Raw genomic sequence first — 26,826 nt, 5'->3', positions numbered from 1 at the left:
TTCCTTTGGCCTTGGGACTTCATGTGAAGTTACCAAAGGGTGTTTTAGGATGTTTTAGATCTAATTTGACATGGTAAAAGTGAAATTCCTTCCTCTTAGGATAAAATGACCATTTTACCCTTGGTTCTTCTCTTGTAGGGTTTTGATGCCTTTCTCATCATTTTGTTCCCGTTGAGTCTCAAAACTCTTTGGGAGTCCATTCTTGTGCCCTAGGGATGATGTATATCTCTAAGGACTTGTTTTTGTCTTGCTTCCGCACTTATTCCTTTAGGTTCTGTGACCTCATGGAAGGTCATCTTAGGGTCTTAGAGGTGTGTTGTGCCTTGGGTGACCATTGTCTTATTTCTAGCTTCTGCATCTTGGATCCAATTTGGGTCATCACAGGACACACTGGGTCAAAAAATCCAGGGTCATTACATTACCAAAAAGGAAACAGAAATGATTTTATCAGTTCGGCGCATCAAGTTTACCATCGATTCTATAATGGTGGAGTTTGAGATTCCTGAGGGGGTAGAGATTATTGAATACCCAAATGATGCCTATTTCAGTTATGGTAAAGGGGTAAATGAGAATGAATTACTCTTATCTATTGGCCATCTTACTACCCTTCGTTTTCCTCTTCACCCTTTCTATCACTTAGTCTTCAATAAGTTAGGTATTGCCCCCTTTCAAGTAAACCCTTACTTTCTTAGAATAGTATTGGCTCTTCTTGTATGTCGAAGGTTAGAAGGACTTGACCTGAATCTTACTGACTTATTGATCACCTATACTATTTCCAGACTTCAGACCGACCTTGGTCATTATTATTTCATTTCTTCTCTTCAATAAAGAATATGCACAGACCTTCCCACTTCCGAAAAGAAATAGAAAGAGAGAATGACTATTGTTAGGGGGTTTTGGTCTATGTCTCAATCAAGCTAACTTCCTGTTCCTCAAAATTTGGGATATTAGGTATAGAAGATTTATCTTCATTTCATCCAGAGTGCTCTGGTTGTTTCCCATGTCAGGTTTTACTTTTTCGTCGTATTTATGAATTTTTTGGTATTTTTTCAGCAACGTTCTCATCTTCTGTGGCTAAAAAAAGGCTTGCTTTCCTCGAGGAACAAGTTTGGAACAATCTTCCTTTTGCAGAGGACCTTCTTTCTTCATCAAATCTTAAGGTGCTTGCGTATGGATTTATCACTCCCTTCTTACGATAACTTTCCTCTGACTGATGAGGAAAAGAAGAGGGCTAAAGCTCTTAAAAAGAAGGTTGCAGAGAGCAAACCTCTTGCTGTTGTACGTTCTACTGAGCAAGAGAAGGAAGTTGAGGAACTTCCTTTAAAGAAAAAACCTAGATTGAACCCTTCCTCAGACACCAAAAATAAGGGTATTACTTTCTCAAGGAATAAAAGGAAGAAAGTTGATGAAGCTAAACCAAAAAAGGAGGTTAGGGCTTTTGTCTTGGCAGAGATAGGGGAACCTTGGAGGCCTACTTTCTCTAGAAATGATAAATCAGTCCTTCATTCTAGAGACTCAATAGTTACAGATCCTTCTGTAGCATTGGCAATTGCCTGAGAGATATGGCTGCCCAAAGATGAAGAAATAATAGGAAACATAGGGTTGGAACAGTTTCTTCTTTCTGCCCCTATTAGTGCTATAGCGGTTTGTCTCATTTCTTTCCCTATTCTTCATTTACTTATCACTACATTTTTTTTTTATGTCCTGATTGATTTTGTAGAACCTGTATCACACCATAACTTTGTGTGTGACTTAAAAAATTAGAAAAAGGATCTTGCCGCTGCTGAAGAGAAGATTTCTAACGCAGTTATGGATGTCAAAATGGTATATGATGCAAGAGATGTATACAAGGGTCATCTTGCAGCATCTGAGGCCAAAGTAAAAGAATTGGAAGCTGAGAACCTACGATGGAAGGATGCAATTAATACTTGTATAACTGCTGGGAAATAGATGTAGGATCGTCACTTTTCTTCGGTGCGATTGTCTAGTGCAAGGGATTTTTGGTTCAGTTTTGCTCAAGGTACAGGTGATAAGCTGAAGGAGCCGGATGCTTTTGAATAAGATATGGAGGTGACCTTCCTTTATGCTAATGGTCCAAAGGCCCAAGAGGCTGAAGTTTTATTTGTCGAGATAGTGAAGAGTCATCAAGGGGATCTTCCAGTTTCAAGTTCCTCAGTTGCTCCTATTACAGCCTTTGGTCCGAATGTGATTGATGCCTTCGCTTCAGCTCCTTTTGATCCCAAAAGGAAATGAATTTGTCTTCTGTATTATTTATCTGAACCAATGTTTTTGTAAACAATATTTTTTTGGACTATGTCTGCTTTAACTTGCTTATTCCCTGCATTTATGTGTATATATATTTTGAAGAATTTCTATATCTTTGAGTATTTCAAAGTTGTATGTTTCTTCTCGGCAATCTTTCATGCCTTAGAGAAAAATTTGTTCTCCTTTGGGCCTTCGGACTTGTTATAGTCTGAAGATATAAAAAATGAAGGGTAACAAGAAAAGAGTTCCCATGATAATTAAGTCGCAAACCGAAGGTTGTTATTTCACTCAATGATTTTCTTATCAAGGGAACCCTTCTTATTGAGTATCAACTTATGATATGACTATATCAGTGCTTTCTTGTTCTTGTATTTTTTTTGATGTGGGACAAATTACTCGATGGACTTAGTATTGTCTTGGCTAAATTCATCGAGCTTGAGAGTAGGGCGCCGAGTGAAGGATATTTGCCTCCATTCGGGCTTATACCTAATTTTTTGTAAGACTACAAGCCTTTAGATTCTTGAGGTCCAAAGATTATTATTTTTTGGCAATTACTTTATGCTTTGGGGGAAATTTTGCCCTTGAAACCTTCGGACTCGTTGTGGCCCGAAGATTTTTTAAAAAATAGGCTCAAGAAAGAGTTTCCCCTGATATGTAGGTCTCTGATTGAACAATTTCGCTTCAAGATCAATTTATCAGGGGGCACCTTTCTTGGCGGTCAACAATTATAGGATGCAACCATATATAACATTCCCTTTTCTTGTTTGTTTTCGATGTGGGACAATTTTTTTAATGGGCCTAGCACTGTTGGGTGAAGAATTAGGGCGTGAGAGTAGGACATCCATGAAGAATATTTGCCCCCATTTGGGTTTAGACCCAATTGTATATCTTCAGACTCTTGATGTCCGATATTTAAGTTCCTTGGCAGTCATTTGTACCTTGGAAGAATATTACGTTACCTTTGGACTCTTGAGGTCCGAGGTTTTAAGTTCATCGGCAGTCGTATATTGTGATACCCCCAGATTTCCGGATGCGGGTTGGCCAAGCCCACGCCCGATTACCCAAGGATATCAAATCAATTAGCAATAAATGAACACAAAATATAATTATGATAAAAAGGAATAAATAAAAATTGCTGAAAGAAAACCAAAACGATAAACCAAACTTAATCCTCAGAATAAAATTTTATAAATATTAAACTATTCTGATACATTTAACTTCTCCATTTCTAATACAACTCGGGGATCCATCTGGTGGACCCCTAATAAAAACCAACACTGGAAAACGAACAACCAAAAGACAGTCCAATGCTAAACCATGAAGAAACCTCCTACGTCGTCGGTAGAAAGAGTAGTCGTCTCTGCTCAGCACGAACAAGCTCTAAGATCTAGAACCGTTCATTACCTGAAAAATAATAGTGGGTCAGGCCCACGAACAAGTTCTATCATAACTATGATCCATACAGTGACCCGATATGCAGATACATCCTAGATGTCTCAACCATAACCATATAGTCTATAAATAGATATATATCCACACTACAGGACATTCACTGGACTATGATGAGGGTTTCAACCTGAATAGAAGGCAACATGCAAAATGCACCTGAGTGGGCATGACTACCTAAGCCTAATAGGGTATACCTTAACCACCATAGCCAGCTATGCATCCTACTGCATATACGCTCCCTAACCGACGATCCTGAGACTCAAGCTCATATCGCGGTACCATACATAAATATTTAAAGTCCGATCCTATCCAACCATAAGAATTCCAGTTAGTTGTTCAGCTTGTTCAGCCGCACATACTAACATAAATTATATGTATATAAATTCTATCCAAATATAATGCTGAGCCGGTCAACTATTCGTCGCCAGAACACAACATATATTTAGGATTTAAGTGTTTTAATCAAATCCCTATCCTTCCTAATACAGAAATATGACAACCATCCAATATGTCGTTCAACTGTTTTAGTTGACAGGACATGTAACCATATAGGATTTAACTGTTTTAGTTAATCCATTCTGTATTTATGAATGGGTAGGAATTAGCGTTGTGACCTAATCCATCCCTCCATATGCCACCGTCTCATACTGGTGCATACCATGCAAATAATCCGTAAATGATGCAACATTATAAGCAGTACATCAAATAAAGTCCACATAATCCATATAGTTGATAAATACAGAATTTAAACAATTCATTAACTAAAAAAAAAAATCCAGAATCCATCCATGTAATTAACGAGACAAAGTTTAATAGTTCATCAAGTTAAAATTCAGAATCCATCCATGTAATTGATGATTTAATTCATTTAACTTAAATTTCAATTAACCCATAATACAGTCCAGCAGTTGACAACATTAGCAATCAGTAAAGTGTCAATTATAACTTAAAGAATGATATAACATAAGTCAGAAAAACCACTACGCATACTACCATCAATTATATTTGATTTCAATCATACCAATCCTTTTAACTTGCCTGAGTTACAACAACCAATTAACTATTCCCTATCCGATTACAGTATGCGATAAATTAAATAAAAAATCCAGGGACTAATATATTACAAATCCGATACCTATCAGAGCATGTCATATTAAATTACACTTAGAGCATAATTATACCAACCATTAATGCTTACTAGAACAGCAACGTACATTTAAATCCTTCACTTCCATGGACAACATACAATTAAACCATTAAATTTCTTGAAGTCAATTAAGTTTAATTGCAGAGACTAACCATCCTGGGAATTTAACAGGTTATTTAAAATTATTTAGAAGCCCTTTTACACCTTTAGATTCACCCCGCAGCCCCTGAACCTCAAAAAAAAATAACAGAACTACACATAATGTGTAGTTTTTGGCATGGAGCCAGCTCTCCCTAGCCTAGAGCCGGCTCTTCCACAAGGGGAGCCTGCTTTCCCACAACGGGAGCCGGCTCTCCTTGCCCTAGAGTCGACTCTCACTCCTTTGAGAGCCTGCTGCTATTTCTGCAACTTCTACAGCCTTTCTTCTTCATCTCCGGCCGCTACAACCCATTATGTTTTTCATCAAAGTGATCCTAATAGTCTAATATACATCCAGTGATATCCCAGTTATTCATTCAAACCAGTTTGCATTAAAAAGAACCATAAAATCATTGCCGATTTTATTACGTTTTAGTATCAGGCAATTTATTTCAACTTGCAGAAACAATACCGATGAATCTAAAAACATACAGACAAGCAATATAACACTTATTAAGCATGTAGTATTCAGTTAATATCCGATTAAGATCCTAGAGATCATCTAGGGATGCACAGAACACATGACAAAGGGATAGAGACAGAATAGAACTTGCCTCTGTAGTTTTTGAATAAAAAGCCTTGTCGCTGTCTTCCTAAGCTTGTTCGGCGATCATGACTGTCGTCTAGGACTCCTTTGCTCTGGTTTTGACCCTCGAATAACTCTCAACCCTCCCCTTTGGTCCAGCTCACTTCGTTGGCCAAAACCTTAACAGGAACCCCTCTGTTTCCCTCACAATCCCTCTCTCTATCTCTCTCTATTTTCTCTCTATCATTTTGTACGTGTATAGGGTTCTAAACCCTTTTGAAGACATATAACAGTATATATGTAGGCACCAATAAACCCTTAGCCAAATCCTAACCTATGATGGAAAACCTAATTAAGCTCCAGTCTAGTCGGCGTGAGATATACAAAACTAGAATCCTAGTTTAACATTACAATTAAATACACTAATAAAACTAATTAACTTATTTAAATAAACTAACAAAACATTTTAACAATTAAAAACTACTTTAATTCAATTAAAGAAAACAAAAATACAATTAAATAATCAATTAAACATACAAGTCAATTAAATAACAATCCAATTAAATAAAACCATTAATCAACTAAAATATAAGAAAATAAAACAATTAATTTTCAATTATATCCTTTTGAAACTAGGGGTATTACATATATGCCTGAGAGGATTTTTTATATGCCTTCGGATTCTTGAGATCCGAGGCTTGAATTTCCTCGGCAGTCATTTATGCCTCAAAAGAATATTTTGTTACCTTCGGACTCTTGAGGTCTGAGGTTTTAAGTTCCTCAATAGTCATTTATGTCTCAGAAGCATATTTCGTTACCTTCGGACTCTTGAGGTCTGAGGTTTTAAGTCCCTCGGCAGTCATATATGCCTTAGAGGATTTTTATATGTCTTCAGACTCTCGAGATCCGAGGCGTGAAAAAGAGGAAGAGGCCAAGAAAATGAGTCACCGAGACTGGTTAGTCCTCCATACATGTGGTTGGAAGTCTATTTGTCTCGGAGACTCATTTTATGGCGTTTAATTGTATTACGATATGATTATATTAATCATATTTGCTTTTTATTTTTAGTCGATGTTGAACTAAGTAGAATATGGGGGGCCAAATGTTTTGAGCTTTGAAAAAGAATAGATTATTGCAAAGAGTGCCCACTGGTACTAGGGCTTAGACACAATTTATGTTTGGCCATTTTTGCCACCAGTGGGCCCACTTTCCAATATATTTGCATATTTAAGTGTTTCCTTATTTAAAGAGATTTTGCAAGTTATTTTTTACCGATGTGGGACAACATACATATTGTTTTTAGGAGGAAATATTTTCTTTTCATAATATCTATTTAGGGTACCAGTCCTACCCCCTATTACAAAAGAAGATATAAAAACAATATCTCACATCGAATAAAAACACCAAAGAATAAACAATATATTTGCATGGGTTGAATATTCTTTATGTAGTAATGGAGACCGTTGGATGCACGTGACCATTGATCCATTCGTGTATCTAAGGTTCTCCATCTTTTGAAATATCACTACATCGCATTTTTACAAAAGATGATGCAAAAAAGATATAGTAAGCAAATAATTCTATTAGGTGGGCCATAAGTGGCCTTTATTTGTATAAAGAAAAATAGAAAACTTGATTTAACTTTCTAATGATAATACCTTTTGAAGTGTATTGCATTCTATCAACGTGCAATCACTCGCCCATCGGCTTTAGTTATCCTATAAGCTTCTTTCCCTCCTACTTCTATAACTCTGTAGGGTCCAGTCCAATTAGGTTGTAACTTCTTCAAGTGTGCTGTCTCTTGCTTCAACACCCAATCTCTAACTACAAAACTCACAAACCTGACTCGCTTATTGTAACTATTTTGCAATTATTATTGATATGAAGCAAGCCTTATTGCCGTAGCAGCCGTCTTTTCTTCCAAAAGGTCAAGGCTGTGTTCGAGCTGTTGATCGTTGTCCCCCTCAAGTAGTAAGTGCGTTCGAAGAGTTGGGACAATTGACTCTGTTGGGATGACAGCCTCGGAACCATAAGCCATAGCAAAGGGACTTTCACCTGTTGGCCTTCGCGGAGTGGTTCGATAAGCCCAGAGTACATTAGGAAGATTTTCGTACCACTTAGACCTGAGTTTTTCCATTTTCTTCTTTAGACAGTCGAAGATGGTCCGATTAGTTATCTCAGCCTATCCATTCCTTTGTGGACAGCTTATTGCGGCTAACTTCTATTTGATTCCATTCTCGGCAAAGAACTTCCTTGTGCTCCTGTTATCCAGGTTCTTTCTGTTGTCCATCATGATGACCTTCAGTACTCCAAATCAGCAGATTATATTGTTCCACAGAATTCACTTGCTCATGAGTCACACTTGAATAGGCCTCTGCTTTTACCCATTTTGTGAAATAATCCGTGGCCAATAATACATATTCCTTTTACTCCAGAGTTTTAGGTAGAGGACCCACCATATCTATTCCCCATTGAGTAAATGGCCATGGATTTGCCATTATATGCAAATCTTCAACCGTTTGGTGCCTTATTGGGTCATAACGTTGACATTTGTAGCACCTCCTGGTATACTCCTCGGCGTTTCTAGCCAAGTACGGCCAGAAATAGCCTTGAGTTAAAATTTTATGGGTGAGGGACCTTCCACCAGAGTGGTTGCCGCAATCCCCATTATGTACCTGCTTTAATACCTCGAGGGACTCCGTGGGAGTTAAGCACTTCAAATACGGGCCTGAGAATGACTTTCGGTATAGTCGGTTATTAATGATGGAGTATTTGGCTGCTATAAACCTTACTTTTCTGGCCTCATCCTTTTGATTCGAAAGAATTCCATTTTTGAGATAGCTTTCCAGTGGATCCATCCAACTCGGCTCCTTTGGAACCTCTGGGATTACCATTACCGGCAGCTGAGGACTCAAGCTAGGTTTTTCCATAGTGTCAATGGCATGATCCAGAGCAAATCATCATCTGAGGATGAGGCCTTTGTAGCTAGTTTGTCTGCTTCAGAATTCTCTTCTCTTGGTACTTGGTGAAATTTGATTTGATCGAATCCACGCATTGCTCCCTCATCAGCCTCCTTGTATGCCCTCATTCTTTCTTCTTTTGGTTGATACTTTCCTATTACTTGATTCACAATGAGTTGTGAGTCACTAAAAACTTTTAAACACTTTACCTGGAGTTGGCTTGCCAGTTGAAACCCAGTTAGCAAGGCTTCATATTCGGCCTCATTATTGGTGGCTAGAAAATCCAAATGGATTGATTGTTGTAATTTTGTTCCTTCTGTAGTTGTGATGATGATCCATGCCCCTGCATTAGTCAAGTTCAAGGAACCATCTACATGGAGCTCCCAATGTGGTTCTGGAAGTTCTATCTCTTCGAGCTTGTCTTTATACTCTAGGAAGAAATCGACCATGGCTTGTCTTTTATGTGACACCTTGGGCTCATAAGCTATGTCAAAAGAACTAAGCTTGATTGCCCATTTTGTAATTCTTCCTGATAGATCCTACTTGGAGAGGATGGCTCGCATAGGATAGTTTGTGAGGACCACTATGCGATGAGATTTGAAGTAGTGCCGAAGTTTTCTCTTTGCATATACTAAGGCTAGTATGATCTTCTCTGCCTTAGCATATCTTGTTTCAATATCTGTCATTGTCTTACTTATGTAGAAGACCGGATGCTGATTCCTTCCTTCCTCTTGGATCAATACGGCACTTGTGGCTATGCCTGAGATTGCTAAATACATGATGAGGGTTTTATCAGGCTTTAGGGCAGACAAAATTGGGGGTTTAGTCGTGTAACACTTTAATCTAGTAAGAGCTTCTTGTTGCTAAGGTCCTCATATGTCTCTATTCTTCGACTGTATGGCATCAAAGAAAGGTTTGCACTTATCGGACAATCGAGATATGAAGCGGCTGAGAGCTGTTATTCTACCGATTAAAATGTGTACTTCTGTACGAGTTTTTAACTCCTAATTCTATACTAGAGCCTGGGCCTGAGCTTGGCTTACTTCTATTCCTCTTTTGTTGACAATATGACTGAGGAATTGTCCTGAAAAGACTGCAAATGAACATTTAGAAGGGTTCAACATCATATTATACTTTCTCAGAGTGTCGAAGACTTCTTGGAGGTGCCTGGGGTGATCTTCCTTCTTCTCACTCTTGACATCCATGTCGTCAATGTAAGCTTCGACTGTCTTCCCCAGCATCTCATCAAAGATCTTGTTGACAAGACGTTGGTAAGTAGCCCCAGCATTTTTAAGTCTAAAGGGCATTACTTTGTAACAATAAGCTCCATTCTCTGTGATGAAGGATGTTTTTTCTTCAGCTTCGGGATTTATGGGAATCTGGTTGTATCCGGAATATGCATCGAGGAATGTGAGACTTTCATAGCCTATTGTTGCGTCCACCATCTGAACTATCTTTGGGACAAGCCTTATTAAGGTTGGTGAAATCTATGCAAACTCTTCACTTTCCATTATTCTTCTAAACGACCATTATGTTTGAGAGCCACTGAGGGTAATGTATTTCTCGGATGAAGCCCACATGAAGCAACCTATCTACTTCGTCAACAATAATTTGATTTCTTTCAGGAGTGAACCTTCTATGTTTTTGTTTGAATGGTCTGAATGAAGGACCCACCCTTAGGTTATGGTACGAGACCAAAGGGTTGATTCCTGGTATATCCGAATGGATCCAAGTGAACGTATCTGCATTTATTCAGATGACATCAATTCACACATCATTTTCTTCGGCTGAAGGTGAAGAACCCATATAAGTGACTTTCTATGGATTACCGAGGATAACTTCAACAACTTCAAGAGATTTAGTCGGAAGAATGAATGACCGTTTCTGCTCAGCACGAACAAGCTCTAAGACTGGAATCATTCGATACCTAAAAAATAATAGTGGGTCAGGCCCACAAACAAGTTCTACTCTAACTACAATCCAAACAGAGACCCGATATGCAGATACATCCTAGATAACTCAATAATAACAATCTAGGCCATAAATATATATATATATATATATCCAAACTAAGGGACTCTCACTGGACTACAAGGCGGCCACAACTTGACTAGTAGGCAACATGCAAAATACACCTGAAGTGGGCAAGAGTACCTAGACCTAACAGGGTATACCTCAACCATCATAGCCAGTTATGCATCCCAATGCATATACGTTCCCTAACCATCGATCCTAAAACTCAAGCTCATACCGTGGTACCATAACTATATATATAAAATCCATCCAAAACCAAAGTAGTGCCGCTCAACTATTCGTTGCCTTGACATGACATATAAGTAGGATTTAACCTTACAGTTAATCCGTTCCCTTATTCCAGAGTAGGTAGGATCTAATATTTTGAACTAATCAATTCCTAGTATACCACCATCCCATACTGGTGCATACAATCCACAAAGTCCATATAATTGACATAACAGAAATAAATAGTTCATCAATCATAATCCAAAATAAGCATAATAAAAATCTGATATGTATATGACCATACTATGCATCCAATACAAGATTTAAAAATCATGTCACAGTCCTTTAAATTGCTAAAATAAAATTAAGCAATTAACATGCAAACTTGTTTAAACTTTCATACTGTTTAAAACATTAGCACAATAACACAGTCTAACAAATCCTGGGATTTTAATATGTTCATTTAAAAACCCCATACTAATCCAGAATCACGCTTAAGCCCCAGAAGTTCCAAAAACCACCAAAATACACCCTTAGGTGTACTGCCAATGAGAGGGCCGCCTCCCCTAGGGAGGGAGCCGGCTCTCCCTCTTATGGAGCCATCTCTCCCACATGGAGAGCCGGCTCTCTCACTCACAGAGAGCCACGGGCTGAAAAAATAAAGGGAACCGGCTCCATCCCTTTGGGAGCCGACTCTGTCCCTGCTTCCCATCATCTTTCTCGCCTCCGGCGATGTTTAAACCTCTCTGTAATTCTTTACTAAGGTTTCTAGGGTTTCATCTATGTCCCAATTTATTCCAGAACTCATAAAAACTTAGTATGAATCATTAACAACAATTACAATACAACAGAGGCAACGATTCATAAGATAAATCAATTTCACTTTACAACACATAATAAAATTAAAATTCAGAATTAATATGCATGCATACATGATCAGTTTTAAATGTCTGATTAAAACCCTGGAGTTTATCTAGGCATGCACAGAACATAAGTCTGAAAGAAAGAATTAGAGATAGAACTTGCCGTTGAGATTTTCGATTAAAATCTCAACGTCGTCTTCCTAAACTTTTCTGGCAATTCCTACTATTCTCAACTCCTCTATTGCCCTTGGTTCCACCCATGAATAACATTTCTTCGTTCTCTCCTTGATTCAGCCTTAGTCTTAGCCAAACCCTAATTTTCCTCTCTGTTTTCTCTCAGACTTCTTTGTACGTGAATAAGGTTTTAACCCTAAGCCGACATATACTGATATATTTATAAGCAATATTATTTAACCTAAGGCAAATTGTACTAAGAGAAGGAAAATATATATATAATTAAAATATATATCCCTAAGTCTGCTAACCCACAACGTCTATTATTAATAATTTATAATTAAATTAACCTTATATACATATATATACCCTTATACATATGTATAACCATCCATGGTATTAACTGTACCCATTTAATCTCCCATCTAAGTAATCCATACTATCCAAGCCCATCCTTATTTAAAATAAAATAAATCATTAAATTCTACCAATTTAAACTACACTACCAATTTAAACTACACATCATCAAATAATAAATAATTCAATTAAAGCAACAAATGACATTTAACCTAATAAAAAAAAACATATAAGCAATCATCAATTAAACAATTAAATAATTACACAAATACCAAATAATCAACAAATACCAAATAAGCAAATAATGAATATAAAAATGCAATAAAAACATAAAATAAATACTGAGACTATCATTTCAAAATTAGGGGTATTACACAAAATCACCCAATCGACCTCTCATGTCAGACCCCAACAAAATGTTGCTCGATTTAATGTCTTTGTGAATCACCACTTGGTCCCAACCGTGGTGGAGATAATTCAAACCCTCTGCTACGTCAGCGAGGATTTTTCTCCAATCACCCCAACCCAAAAGCTTCTTAGGTTTGTCGAATATCCATCGATTCAGGCTACTATTCAGCATATAATCATACACAAGCATCAATTCGTTGCCTTTTCGACACCAACCTCGCATTTGAACCAAGTTTTTATGTTGAAGACAACCCATACTCGAAATCTCCACCATAAATTCTCTCAAACCCTGCTTCGAATCGTGGCTCACGCACTTGACAATGATGATTGTGTTGTTGGGTAGTGTTGCTTTGTATACTTTGTCGAACCCAACAGTCCTGAGAAGTTCATCTTTGGAGAAGCCATTGGTGGCCTCACTAAGCTCTTCGTATGAATATCTGTGCGGCCAGTATTCGAGCTCCCTGTTGATTATCAGATATAGAAAGACAGAGAGAGACAAAGATATAATATGAAAGAATATATTGAATTGAATTAAAATGATACAAAGGAAGACATATAAATATGCTGCCTACAATGGCTATATTCACTATTACAATGGTTATATAATATAATATATTATTATATGTTAACATCCCCCCTCAAACTCAAGGTGGTAGAGCAGAAACCAACTTGGGTTTGGAGAGAAAAACTGCAGTGGAAGGCGGCACCGGAGTTGTGAAAATTCGATACATTGAGGTGCTTAGAAGCACGTAATAAACTACTTATGGTAAGTGTGGTAGCCTTAAGAAAGCTCTTGAAAGCTAATATTTGAGTGGAATCATAGAGGGGAATTTACCACTTACGCGACGCATGGATGCGTATGACAGCGCGGGATTACCACTTGATAGAGTGTTTTAACCACTTGAGATGCGCACAGGCACATAAAGACCACTTTATGGCAGATGTGGTAGCCATGAGCTCTTGAAAGCTAATATTTGAGTGGAATTATAGAGTGGAATTACCATATAAGGTGAAGAAACTGTAAAGTTTTGACATGCTGAGAGTGCTTAGGAGCACGACGATAGTAGGATTACCACTTGAGGTGTTTGGGAGCACATTGAGAGCGGGATTACCACTTGAGGTGCACGAAGGCACAATAAAGCGCTTGAAAGCGCGTGAGAGTGCTTAAGAGCACGATGAGAGTGGGATTACCACTTGAGGTGCACGAAGGCATATGATAGAGCGCTTGGAAGCGCGTGATAGAAATGTCGATGATAGGGCGCTTGGAAACGCATGATAGAGCCAGATCAATACTGAGAAACTAGGCGAGCGGAATATTGATTTGGTCCAAAATTGAACTGGGCCGGAATACTGAACTGGGTCGATTTTGAAAAATTGGGTTTAGAATAGTCCAAACAAGGAATTATATATATATTTGGTTTTGTGGCAGACAGGTGAGCCTGCCAACACTTTTGATTGATGGATAAAAGATCCGCACCACTTCAACACGCTTATTTGCTCTCTCCTATCTCCTTCCGATACATAATTAAAGTAAAAAATAGGAATGGGAAAGATAATAATTTGAGGGAGAGAAAAAAAAAAAAAGGAAGAGAGAGAGTGGTGAGTGGTTTAGTGAAAAATGAGAAAAGGGGAAAAGGGGATTGCGAACAGAGTTTTACAGAGAGAGAAAGTTTTAAAGAGAAAAGGTGACTTGGAAAGAAAATCTAGAGAGAAAGAATTTAAATGAGATAAAAACTATTGAAGATGGGTATACTTGGGTTGAGAGGAGGGCGAGAGTCCAGAACCAGAAGTAAGAAAGAAAGATGAGAGAGAAATAATCCTCGAATTGTTGAGATCGGGTTGGCGATGAAGTGGAAGCCGACGATGTGGGTTGGTGATAAATGATTCACTGAACCATAAGAGAGTTTTCGAACTGAGGGAGACAGCAATAAAGAGGGCGATGAGGTCGATCAGCGGCGATGAGGTTTATAAGGTCGGCGATGAACAGCAGAGGCGGCAGTGACAAGATAGAGCTCGGCGATGTGGCTCGGCTGATGGAATGCTCAGCCGAGTGAAGAGGTCGGCAGTGGTGACAAAGATCGGCTTCAATTTGGCAGATGAGATCGATGGTGACGTTGGCAGAGCTCCATGGCGGCAAAGATCCGTGGTGGCACCGGTGATTTCGGCCTCGGACGGCGGCAGTGCTCGAATACTATCGGATATGATGGACGTTGTTTGGTGCAGCGGCGGTGATGGCTATGAGTTGGTGACAGGTTGGGCTGCGGTGGCTCAAATAGAGTCGGTCGGTTATGAGTTTGGCAGTAATGATCAGCGAACAACATGGTTCTCAGGTGGGCGACGGGGATCTGAGTTGATAGTTAGCGCAGCGATGGTTCAGATCGTCGGGGCAGTGGTAATATATATATATAATATGGTGGGGCAGTGTTTCAGTGGAATTTGATAGATCCAGAGATCCGACAGAAAGCAATGGAATAATATGATTCGGAGATCCGGTACGTTAAAGTTTTGGACCGCCGCCGGAGATGAGGTTTATGCCACCATTTCTGACGGTGGCTCTGATATCATGTTGATTATCAAATTATAGATACCGATTTCTCGTCGGTTGTTGAATAGTCAAGAAGTTTGGGAATATACCACTAAACAATATAAGGAATGTAAAAAAAAGTGGAAGAAGGGAGAGAAAATCAGTCTAGTGAGAAGGTTGGAGCAATGGTAGAGAAGAAGCTACCGTCAGTTCTCTTCAACCCTTGCCTTTTTGTCACTGCCTCATTTTATAGCCTTAGGTCATTCAGGTAGTACATTATTGGGCCTCCAGTCTGAGGACGGGTCAGGATCATGCTTCTCTTGGGACATGTTGCCCTAATCCCTATATTTCTGGAGCTACTGCCAAGTGTACCTTTCTTGTTGAATGATCCAAAAGTGGCAAGCTGTAAAGACAATTGTACTATTCCAGCTGTCTTTTGTTTTTATCCTTAAATTGGGTCTTGCCTTAGTGAGCAAGACATTACTAATTTGCCATCCGCCATTCCAAAATCCTTTCTATATCCCATTGTCCCTTGAAAAATCCTACCATAACTCTTCATTGCTCTGGCCTAAGGTTGTCTGTCGCTCGTGACCTCTTAAGTCCTTCAATTGGTAACTTCAAGGTTACATTAGATCGAGGTTCAAAGTCCATCGATTGATCATTCGTATCTAGGTCAGATCGAGGTTCAAGGCTCTTTGATCGAAAATTCGTGGCTAGGTTGAATCGAGGTTCAGGGCTCGTCGATCGACAGTTTGTGGCTAGGTCGGATCGAGGTTCAAGGCCCATCGATCGACAGTTCATGGCTAGGTCGGATCGAGGTTCAAAGCCTGTCGATCGATAGTTTATGAACGGGTTAGATCGAGGTTCAGGGTCCGTCGATCAATAATTTGTGAGAAGGTCGGATCGAGGTTCAAGGCCCGTCAATCGACAGTTTGTGAAAAGGTCGGATCGAGGTTCAAAGCCCGTCGATCGATTCTTAAGTTGGGCCATGTGATACCTTTCGGATCCAAGACATGGGTTAATTAGGCCCAAGCCCAAACCCGATGAAATATCAAACAATTAATATTTAAAACAAACACAAAATATAAAATGAATTAAGAATAAATATTAAAAGCTGAAAGATCTCTAAATATAAAAACCCCAACTATTAAGGATTAATGAAATCTAAATCCTTCCACAGTTAAACAACTCAGGAATCCATCCATTGGACCCCTAATACGAAAATCCAACTGAAATATAAATAACTAAAAGAACATCCACAATTAAGCCATGAAGAGAAGTCCTACGTCGTCGGAAGAGTGAGTGATAGTCTCTACTCAGCACGATCAGGACTAAGACTGGAACTGGAGAATACCTGAAAAAAATAGAAGTGGGTCAGGTCCACGAACAAGTTCTATCCTACTACAATCCAATCAGAGACTCAATACGCATATACATTCTAACCAACTCAACAATAGCTATATAATCCGTATATATATATATATATATATATATATATATATATATATATATATATATATCCACACTATATGTAATACCCCCAAGTTTCGAAAGGATAGTCTCGGTATTAATTAATTATTTTATTTAATGCTTTAATTTTATTTAATGCTTTAACTGTTTTCTTTTCATTAATTGTTTTATTTAATGTTTTAATTGGTTTAATTGGAATTAGTTGCTGGTTGACTTGTTTATTTGATTTCATTTTTTTGCTTAAGTGTGTTATTTAATTATTTGTTAAATGTTTTATTTAGTTTATTTGGTTAATGGGTAATTAAAGTAAATTAGTTAATTAGATTTTTAAACATGATTGTTTTATAGTTCTTTTAGGTATACACAATAGCCGTCATTGTTTAACTTAAATTTCTGTATGCGCTGAGCAAATCTGATTAGGGTTGAGGGAACCTAGGATTAGTGTGGCCTATAAATACTCACTTAGGATGTCTGCCTAGGGTTTTAAAAAGAAGATTACGACATAGTAAGTCTCAGAGCAGTTTTAGAGACGGCAGGAAAACAGAGAGCAAACAGAGAAGAGTTTCGCCCGAAAATTTAGACGAACGTCGGTGTAAGGCAAGTTCTGTCCTAACTCTCTCCCTTAGACTTCGTGTTCTTTGCATGCTTAAATAGTTTCAGGATGATTTATATGTTTAAAATAGAAAAAAAGTTATCTATTTTCTTGATTAAAAGTTTAATTGAAACAGAATCTGATATACATGTGTTAAACTGTTCCAAGTTGAAACTTTCTTGTTTAGTTCTCTGTTTAATCCATATTAGTGATATAATAAGGACTGAAACAAGGGTTGGAACATACTGGGATCTAGGTACAGTTTCTAGGAACCTACACAGTGAAGTGCCGGAGGAGTAGACGATGCCGGAAAAGAGAACACGGAGAAGAGGAGGGAGAGAGCCGGCTCCTTTTGGGATTGGAGCCGGCTCCTTTGGAATTGGAGGCGGCTCCAAGTCACTTGGAGGCGGCTCCAAGTGTTTTTGTTTGTGAAGAAGAATGATGGTTCGCTTCGCCTATGTATAGATTACAGGGAGTTAAACAAGGTTACTATTTATAACAAGTACCCTCTACCCAGGATCGATGATTTGTTTGATCAGTTACGGAGAGCCACATACTTCTCCAAGATTGATCTGCGTTCTGGATATCATCAGTTAAGAGTTAGGGAGCAGGATGTTCCTAAGACCGCGTTTCTCACGAGATATGGTTCTTTTGAGTTTCGTGTCATGCCATTTGGGACAACTAACGCACCAGCAGTGTTCATGGACTTAATGAACAGGGTCTTCAGGGCTAATTTGGATCAGTTTGTCATTGTTTTCATTGATGATATCTTGATCTATTCTAGGTCTGAGGACTACCATGCTAGACATCTTTGTATAGTCTTACAGACGCTTCGTGAGCACCAGTTATATGCCAAGTTCGAGAAGTGTGAATTTTGGCAGCGGGAAGTGAAGTTTCTGGGTCACGGGGTGTCAGAAAGGGGGATAGCGGTTGATCTAGCCAAGGTTTCAGTTGTGGTAGAGTGGGGACAGCCTACTTCACCTACTGAAATTCAGAGTTTTCTCGATTTGGCATGATATTATCGTCGATTCATCCAGGGTTCTCTAAGATAACAGGACCACTCACTCATCTAACCAAGAAGGGTGTGTAGTTCGTGTGGGATAAGCACTGTCAGCGAGCTTTTGATGAGCTGAAAAGGAAGTTGACCTCTGCACCGGTTCTGGCTACTCCACTGAGCGGGATAGAGTATCTTGTCTACACGGATGCTTCGTTGCAGGCTCTTGGATGTGTTTTGATACAAGAGGAGTGACCGATTTCTTATAGATCTCGGAAGCTTAAGCCTCATGAGCTTAATTATCCAACGCATGATTTGGAGTTGGCAGCTGTGGTTTTTGCTTTACGTATTTGGAGGCATTATCTGTTTGGTGAGTCCTTCAGGTTATTTAGTGATCACAAGAGTCTGCAGTACTTGGTCACTCAGCGGGAGCTGAATATGAGACAGCGTAGGTGGTTAGAGTTTGTGAAAGACTATCATTTTTCTATATAGTACCATCCAGGGAAAGCGAATGTGGTGGCGGATACACTTAGTCGCCGACCTGTTGGTAGTCTTTCTGCTCTATTCACTACTGAGTGGAATGAGTTGAAGATGGTGGATGAATTGTTGGATGCGTTCATGGCTTGTATGGTAGTTACATCTTCTATCATTTACAAGGTTTTGAAGGCACAACTCACGGATCAGCAGTGCATTGGCAAGGTTGCAAAAATAGCTTCCGGAGAGGTTCCATTCTACTATGTTGGGGGCTGATGGAGGTTTGAGTACAAGAGACGGTTAGTGGTACCTTTTGCTGATGATTTGAGAAAGGATGTGATGACTGAGACTCACCACTCTGAGTTCTCTGTTCATCCAAGAGGCGATAAGATGTATCAGGATATGAAGCGGCAGTTTTGGTGGGCCGGTATGAAGAGGGACATTGCTCTTTTTGTCTCACGATGTAGTACTTGTCAGATGGTCAAGATCGATCATCAGAGGCTGCCAGGAGCTCTACAGCCACTACCAATACCGGAGTGAAAATGCGAGAGCATTTCTATGGATTTTGTAGAGGGATTGCCAAACTCTTTCAAGGATCACAACTCTATTTGGGTTATCGTGGACAGACTGATGAAATCAGCTCACTTTTTGCCTATTCGTACTGACTACACTTCGGAGCAGTTGGCGAGACTTTACATTGCCGAGATTATGAAGTTGCACGGCATTCCATTATCTATTATATCGGACAGGGATTCGAGCTTTGTGTCTGGATTCTAGAAGAGTTTTCAGCAGGCTTTAGGTACGGAGTTGCACCTTAGTACTGCCTATCATCCTCAAACTGATGGACAGACTGAGCGGGTGAATCAGATCATGGAGGATATGCTTCGGTCATGTGTTCTAGATTTCAAGGGCCACTGGGAGGATTACCTACGGCTTGTGGAGTTTGTTTATAATAATAACTTCCAGAAGACTATTGGGATGGCACCATTTGAGGTGTTATACAGCCGACCGTGTCGATCGCCTGTTTGTTGGTTAGAGATTGGTGAGAGTAGATTCTTGGGTCCTGAGTTCATCAAAAATACTTCTGAGAAGATTGCTCTTATTTGAGATCGCATGCGAACTGCTCAAAGTAGGCAGAAGAGCTATGCTGATCGTCGCACTCGTGCTTTGGAGTTTCAGGTTGGGGATCAGGTTCTACTCAAAGTGTCACATATGAAGGGTGTAATGCGGTTTGGGAAGAAAGGGAAGTTGTCACCGCGGTTTGTCGGTCCATTTATGATTACGGATCGAGTTGGAGCTGTCGCTTATCGGTTGGCACTTCCGGATAATTTGGATCGTGTCCATAATGTGTTCCATATTTCCATGTTGCAGAAATTTCTGCAAGATGAGGATCGGTATCAGCGTATCGATGTTGGGAAGATTGAGTTGCAATCGGATGCAACTTATCTGGAGCTACCGTGTCGTATTGTAGATCGTCGGGATCAAATTCTTCGTAATAAGATTATTCCTTTAGTCCGTGTCCAGTGGAGTCATCACAATGAGGCTGAGTCTACTTGGGAACAGGAGGACGTCATTCACTCGCAGTTTCCTGAAATTTTGGACGAAGGTAAGAGTGAATTCTGAGGACGGAATTCCTTTTGTTAGGGGGGAAGAATGTAATACCCCTAAGTTTCAAAAGGATAGTCTCGGTATTAATTAATTATTTTATTTAACACTTTAATTTTATTTAATGCTTTAATTGTTTTCTTTTCATTAATTGTTTAAACAAGTCAACCAACAACTAATTCCAATTAAACCAATTAAAACATTAAATTTAGGTATACACAGTAGCCGTCATTGTTTAACTTAAATTTCTGTATGGGCCGAGCAAATCTGATTAGGGTTGAGGGAACCTAGGATTAGTGTGGCCTATAAATACTCACTTAGGATGTCTGCCTAGGGTTTTAAAAAGATGATTACGACATAGTAAGTCTGAGAGCAATTTTAGAGACAGCAGGAAAACAGAGAGCAAATAGAGAAGAGTTTCGCCGAAAAATTTAGACGAACGTCGGTGTAAGGCAAGTTCTGTCCTAACTCTCTCCTTTAGACTTCGCGTTCTTCGCATGCTTAAATAGTTTCAGGATGATTTATATGTTTAAAATAGAAAAAACGTTATCTGTTTTCTTGATTAAAAGTTTAATTGAAACAGAATCTGATATACATGTGTTAAACTGTTCCAAGTTGAAACTTTCTTGTTTAGTTCTCTGTTTAATCCATATTAGTGATATAATAAGGACTGAAACAAGGGTTGGAACATATTGGGATCTAGGTACAGTTTCTAGGAACCTACACAGTGAAGTGCCGGAGGAGTAGACAATGCCAGAAAAGAGAACACGAAGAAGAGGAGGGAGAGAGCCGGCTCCTTTTGGGATTGGAGCTGGCTCCTTTGGACTTGGAGGCTGCTCCAAGTCACTTGGAGGCGGCTCCAAGTGTTTTTGGAGCCTGCTCCATTCTTTGTTTTCTCATTTTTTTTCCATTCTGTTGGCTTCTCTTTTGATTTTCAGTGAGACAGAGGCTTGGTTATGAAGTTTCTAAGTTTTTCCTAAGAGAGTTCAATACTTTAATGAATGGTTTAATAGTAGACTGGTGTGGGGATAAAGATTTAAGGGTGGTGAGTCTGCTCCATGGGTGTTCTCTTTGGTGTTTTACTTTCTATTTTGCTTATTCTCCATTTGCAGTGATAAGGCTTCATTGGGGTTGATTTCCTATGTTTTTAATGGAAATTAAATACTGTGATAGATGGTTTAGAGTAAAGTTAAATTGGCAAGAACAGAATATTATAAAGTCGCACTCAGAGTATCTAACGTTAAAATTGTATGGAATTAGTTTAGGTGTTCTGCAGAGAGGTATGGTTTTGGTTAATTAAATTTCTTAATGTTATTAGAAATTTCTGTGAGAGTTTATTTCACTGTTAATTGAATATGTCTGTGCAAGTATAAAAAAAAATATACATGTTTTAAATCTATGTTGTGCTAAGATTTTATTGTAAAATTGAGTGCATAAACTTGTTGGAAAGAAAACTACAAGTATGATAAATTACTTATAGTTATTGTTGCATGCCATGGAATTGAGTTAAACAATATCTATTTATGCTCTGTTGGTTATATGGAAACTGGAAATGGAGTTATAATACAGTTACAGTCTGGTATAATCAGGTTATGGTTTCTGTGTTAATTTAATTAAAGCATGTCTATTAAACTACTTTATCATGCTTAGTTTAGAATTCTCGGGATTGACATTCATATGGTCAGTATGTTTATCAACTGGTTTAATTAAAGCATGTTTGATAACTACTTTCCTATACCTAGTTGGGACTTGTTGATATTGTTATTGTAAATACTTTGTCAACTATTGGATGGATGAGATTATATGCACCGGTATGGGACGGTGTCATACTAGGTTTGGATTAGCTCAAATTGCTAAGTCCTACCTACTTTGGAATAAGGGCACGGGTTATTAAATACAATCCTCCTTATATATATAAGTCGGTACGGTTGAATGCGCCAAATGACTTACTGGATTTCTTGTGGATGGTTAGGAACGGAATTTAGATATATTTTTATGATACCGTGTCATGAGCTTGAGTCTCAGTGTCGACTGTTAGGGTGCGTATATGCAATTGGATGTGTAGCTGGCTGTGAAGGTTGAGGTATTTCCTGTTTAGGTTTAGGTACTCATGCCCACTCAGGTGCGTATTGTGTGATGCCTTCTATTCAGGTTGAGACCCTCTTTATAGTCTAGCGAGAGTCCAGTAGTGTGGATATATTTATGTATGGATTATTAGTTATTGTTGAACTATTTAGTATGTACATGCGTATCGAGTCTCTGCTTGGATTGGAGTAGGATAGAACTTGTTCGTGGGCCTGACCTACTTCTATTTTTCAGGTGTACTTCAGTTCCAGGCTTGAGCTTGTTCATGCTAAGTAGAGACGATCTTCCACTCTACTAACGATGTAGGACTTCTTTCCAGATAATAGATTTGGATTTTATCTTCAGCTTTACTTTCATTTCAGTTTGGGATTTTATTAGAGGTCCACTGGAGATGGATTCCCGAGTTGTTTAAATTATGGAGTTTTAGATTATCAGATTTAAGTAGTTAATTATTAAAGGATTATATATTTTAGATTCTTCTAGCTTTTAAAACTTAATTCTTATTTCTTTTGTAATCTGTGTTCGTTATAACGTATTAATTGTTTGATATCCCTCGGGTTTGGGCCTGGGCCTGATCAACCCGTGTCTCGGATCCGAGGGGTATCACACTACAGGACTCTCACTGGACTATATAGGGGGTCTCAACCTGAATAGAAGGCAACATGCAAAACGCATCTGAGTGGGCACAAGTACCTAAGCCTAATAGAGTATACCTCAACCAACATAGCCAGCTACGCATCCTACTTTATATACGCTCCCTAACCGTCGATCCTAAGAGTCAAGCTCATATCGCGGTACCATAAGTATATAAGTCATTCAGTTTGTGCAGCTTCTTTGACTTAAATATAAGTATGATTTATTTTATAATCTATTCCCTTATTCCAGCGTAAGTAGGATTTAGTTTTTTGAAACTAATCCGTCCCTAGTATGCCACCGTACCATACCGGTGCATACCATCCATACATCCAGTAGTTGATAATACAGATAATGAATGTAAATACCAACTAATCTGTAGCAAGCAGAATCAAAATATGTAATTGAGTATGCTTGCTTTACACCACTACACAGTTATCAAAGAATTGATAACACATTTAACATATGTATACGTCAATTTATCCATTATAAGCATATAATCATTCTGTAATCTAACATGCTTATAATTTACCACAGAAACATGAATAAACAATAACTCTATTCACAGATAAATTGCTACACATATGGTTATGCAATTTAAATCCTCATTCTCCAAGAACAGTTTACCAATTTACTTAAAAATCATATACTGTTCAAGCAATAAATATTAATTGGTTTATTATGCATTAACAAGCCCTCTGAAGATTTAATTTGATCTTAGACATCAGCTAAACTTCCCAACTATAGCTCCTAAATACATTTGTAGCGTTGAAAACAAGCCCGGAATCAACCAAAACGTCAAAAATACAACAGAAGGGGAAGGAGCCGCCTCCCCCACAAGGTGAGCCGCCTCCCCCTTAAGTGGAGCAGGCTCCACACCATGTGGAGCTGCCTCCACACTTGATGGAGCCGCCTCTTTGCCCAATTTTCCTAATCTGCTTGTTTTCCTTCACCTGTGTCACCTCTGGCGACGTCCAATTTATCCGTCCTCAATTGCTAAGGATGCTATTGGTTAAAATTATGTCCTAGTGTGATCCAAAAACAATTTAATACATTATTCATTCACCGACTTCAATCGAGACGCGAATTATGCAACAAGAAGTTAGAACGAGCAGTTTACCATTCAAGAACACATACTGCTCTAAATAAATCAACCATGCGAACCAGGTTAATGTTAATGCTTCCCAGTGTGTTATAGACTAATTCAACTCTTTATACATCAGTTTACATGAATTAATTTAGGAGTTACGCAAGAAAGAATTTAAAACTACCAATACATAGCTTGTAAACACAACCAGTTTTTAAACATTCAAACATGCAATCCAGTTTGATTCTAATCTTTATTTAGTCCTAAAGTTGCATTAGACATGTAAAGAACATAAGTCAAAGGAAGAGAGTTAGGACTAGAACTTGCCTTTAGGTCTCAGTTTGAAACCTTGCATCGTCGTCTTCATAAATTCTACGGCGATTCCTATTGTAATCCTCCTCTGTTCTCTCTCTGCCTCCACAGTCGTGAATAGGGTTCTAAAACCCTAGGCAGAACCTTAATACATATATTTATAGGCCTCACTGAAAACCCTAATCCTAATCCTAAGCTAATTAAAAGTCGGCTATTACATGACCCCTAATGACTAAAACCCTAATTAAGCCAAGTAACTTATTTTAAAAATAAAATAAAACAATTACAATAACTCAGTTAAAGACAAATAAAAAATAAAAAAACAACTAAAGAAATCAACTCAAATAATTCAAATAAGGACAATTATTTCAATTAATTCAAATAAACAAACAATTAAGCAATTTAAACCAATAAAAATGTAATTAAATAATTAATTAAATACCAGAACTATCATTTTTAAAATTAGGGGTATTACAGGCTAGGGTTCGAGGCCCACTAGTTGCCGGATCGAGGCTCAAAGCCTGTCGATCGACGATTTGTGAAAAAGTCGAATCAAGGTTCAAGGCCCATCGACCGATTGTTAAGTTGGGCCAGGGCTCGAGGCCCACTGGTCGACTATTGCTTTCTTTGCTGAGGTGGATTTTGTCGCCCACTGGTCGACTATTGCTTTCTTTGCTGAGGTGGATTTTGTGTAAGTGGTGATCGTTTGTCTTCTTACTCAGAGAGAGTATTATAGTGGAGTCATCTTGACTTGACCCTTGGTAACGTGGTTGAATTACATCGACACAAATATAGAAAGAGAGAGAGAGACAAAGATATAATATGAAAGAATATAATGAATTGAATTAAAATGATACAAAGGATGACATATAAATAGGCTTGCCTACGACGGCTATATTCACTATTACAATAGCTATATAATATAATATATTATTATACGTTAACACTCCCAATCTTCAATCTCGTCCTCTTCTTCTTTCGTAGTCTTTTGCCAAAACTAGTAAAACCCATATAAGCAAACAATGAATACAACAGATGCAATCGTAATTCCGGCAGTAGCTCCGGGAGAGAGCGAAGAAGACAATGACTGAAGCTTAAAAACTGGCAAATTCATAGTGTTGATGGCTCTGGCAGGACCAGTGTCGCTGAGACTCCAAACTAGGAGCCTCTGTGCTTCAATCCAATTGGTTTTCAAAGCAGAGAACCCAACAAACATATCTACAGAGACATAGTTTGCAATGATTGGATTTCTGTAGGTGAGCAACGGCCGGGAAGGCCGAGCCATCCTAGCCGGATTGATTGTGATGTTGATTTCAAATTTTGATCCATTGAATTCAATCCAGGCATGTATGTTCTTCCCATTTCGCATATCTACAGGAATGAGATCATTACTATTGGTGGAGTTATAGTACCTACCGCTAACAGTGACCTCCGATTGGATGTTGTTCAGGTCAATTCCGATGTGATTGTCATCTGGGTCGTTGAATTTCGGGTTCCGCCAATGTCGAATTCGACGACGAGTAGGGGTTCGATGGTGGGGACTGTGGCGTTGGAGAAGAGGCCGAAGTACTGGCTGGCGAGGGCGCCTGGGGGTGCGGTGGAGTTGGAGAGGACAAAGACGAGGCCGAAGCCGGGACTGGAATTGATCTCCGGCAAGATAGAGAAGACGGAGGAGGTGTAGAAGGAAGAGGTGGTGGTGGAATTGGAAGTGGATTTCATTAAGATTCGAGATCGGTGGAAGACTCGGCCGATTGAGAACTGGTTGAGTCGTTGGTGAGTCTGATGGTGGAGGACTCGAGCAGGGCGTCGTCGGTAAGGTTGAGGTTGAAGTTGGCGGTGGCATTGAAGGAATTGAAGAGGAAATCGAGGGCAAAAGAGGAAGGGAGGAGTGTTAGGAGGAGCAGAAGGCGAAACATTTGGATGGAATTTGATGAGAAAGAGGTCATCTCCGGCAGCTTAGATCTGAGAGAATGGAATGTGGGAATGGTGTGAGAGTAGACACGCAGTTTGAGTTTCTGATAATGTTTTTGATTTGCTAAAATTTCATATTCTTTCAATTCTCTCTCGTGTAAAGAATTGGGAAGAAAAGTCCAAAGTTGAAACACATACATGATGCTTTTTGTTTGTTTTTTATCTCCCCCAATATGCAAAATCGGCTTTTTTAAAAGGTGGAGAATTCTAACCAACCCAGCAAAAAGGTTACTATAGTCATTTAACACCTTAAAATGTTAGTATAGTCCTCTAACATTTCAAAGGTGTAAGTGAAATGTTAAACTACTAATTAAAATGTGAATGAAAATTAAAATTAAAATCTTTATCTAACTAAGATATGACCTAACGATATGAATGTAATTTACCCTAAAAAAATACTTAGGTGAATTTCTTGAAGTTTTTTTTTTTTTTTTTTTTTTTTTTTGAAAATTTAAGCGATTTTCATTAAGTATAGAAGTGTAAAAAGGAGG

General features: G+C 38.7%; 1 pseudogene; it reads right to left on the bottom strand.

Moving 5' to 3' along the window:
- Positions 1-12,249: 12,249 nt before the first annotated feature.
- LOC132285685 (L-type lectin-domain containing receptor kinase S.1-like) lies at positions 12,250-26,478 on the bottom strand (annotated as a pseudogene).
- Between the last annotated feature and the right edge of the window lie 348 nt (positions 26,479-26,826).

Source organism: Cornus florida, unplaced genomic scaffold, assembly GCF_030987335.1.
Source record: "Cornus florida cultivar Cherokee Brave unplaced genomic scaffold, ASM3098733v1 CherokeeBrave_3.0.0_Hap2_Chr11, whole genome shotgun sequence".
Taxonomy (NCBI): Eukaryota; Viridiplantae; Streptophyta; class Magnoliopsida; order Cornales; family Cornaceae; genus Cornus; species Cornus florida.
Note: the sequence above shows the minus strand (reverse complement) of the source record. Positions and strands in the feature narration are given on the sequence as shown.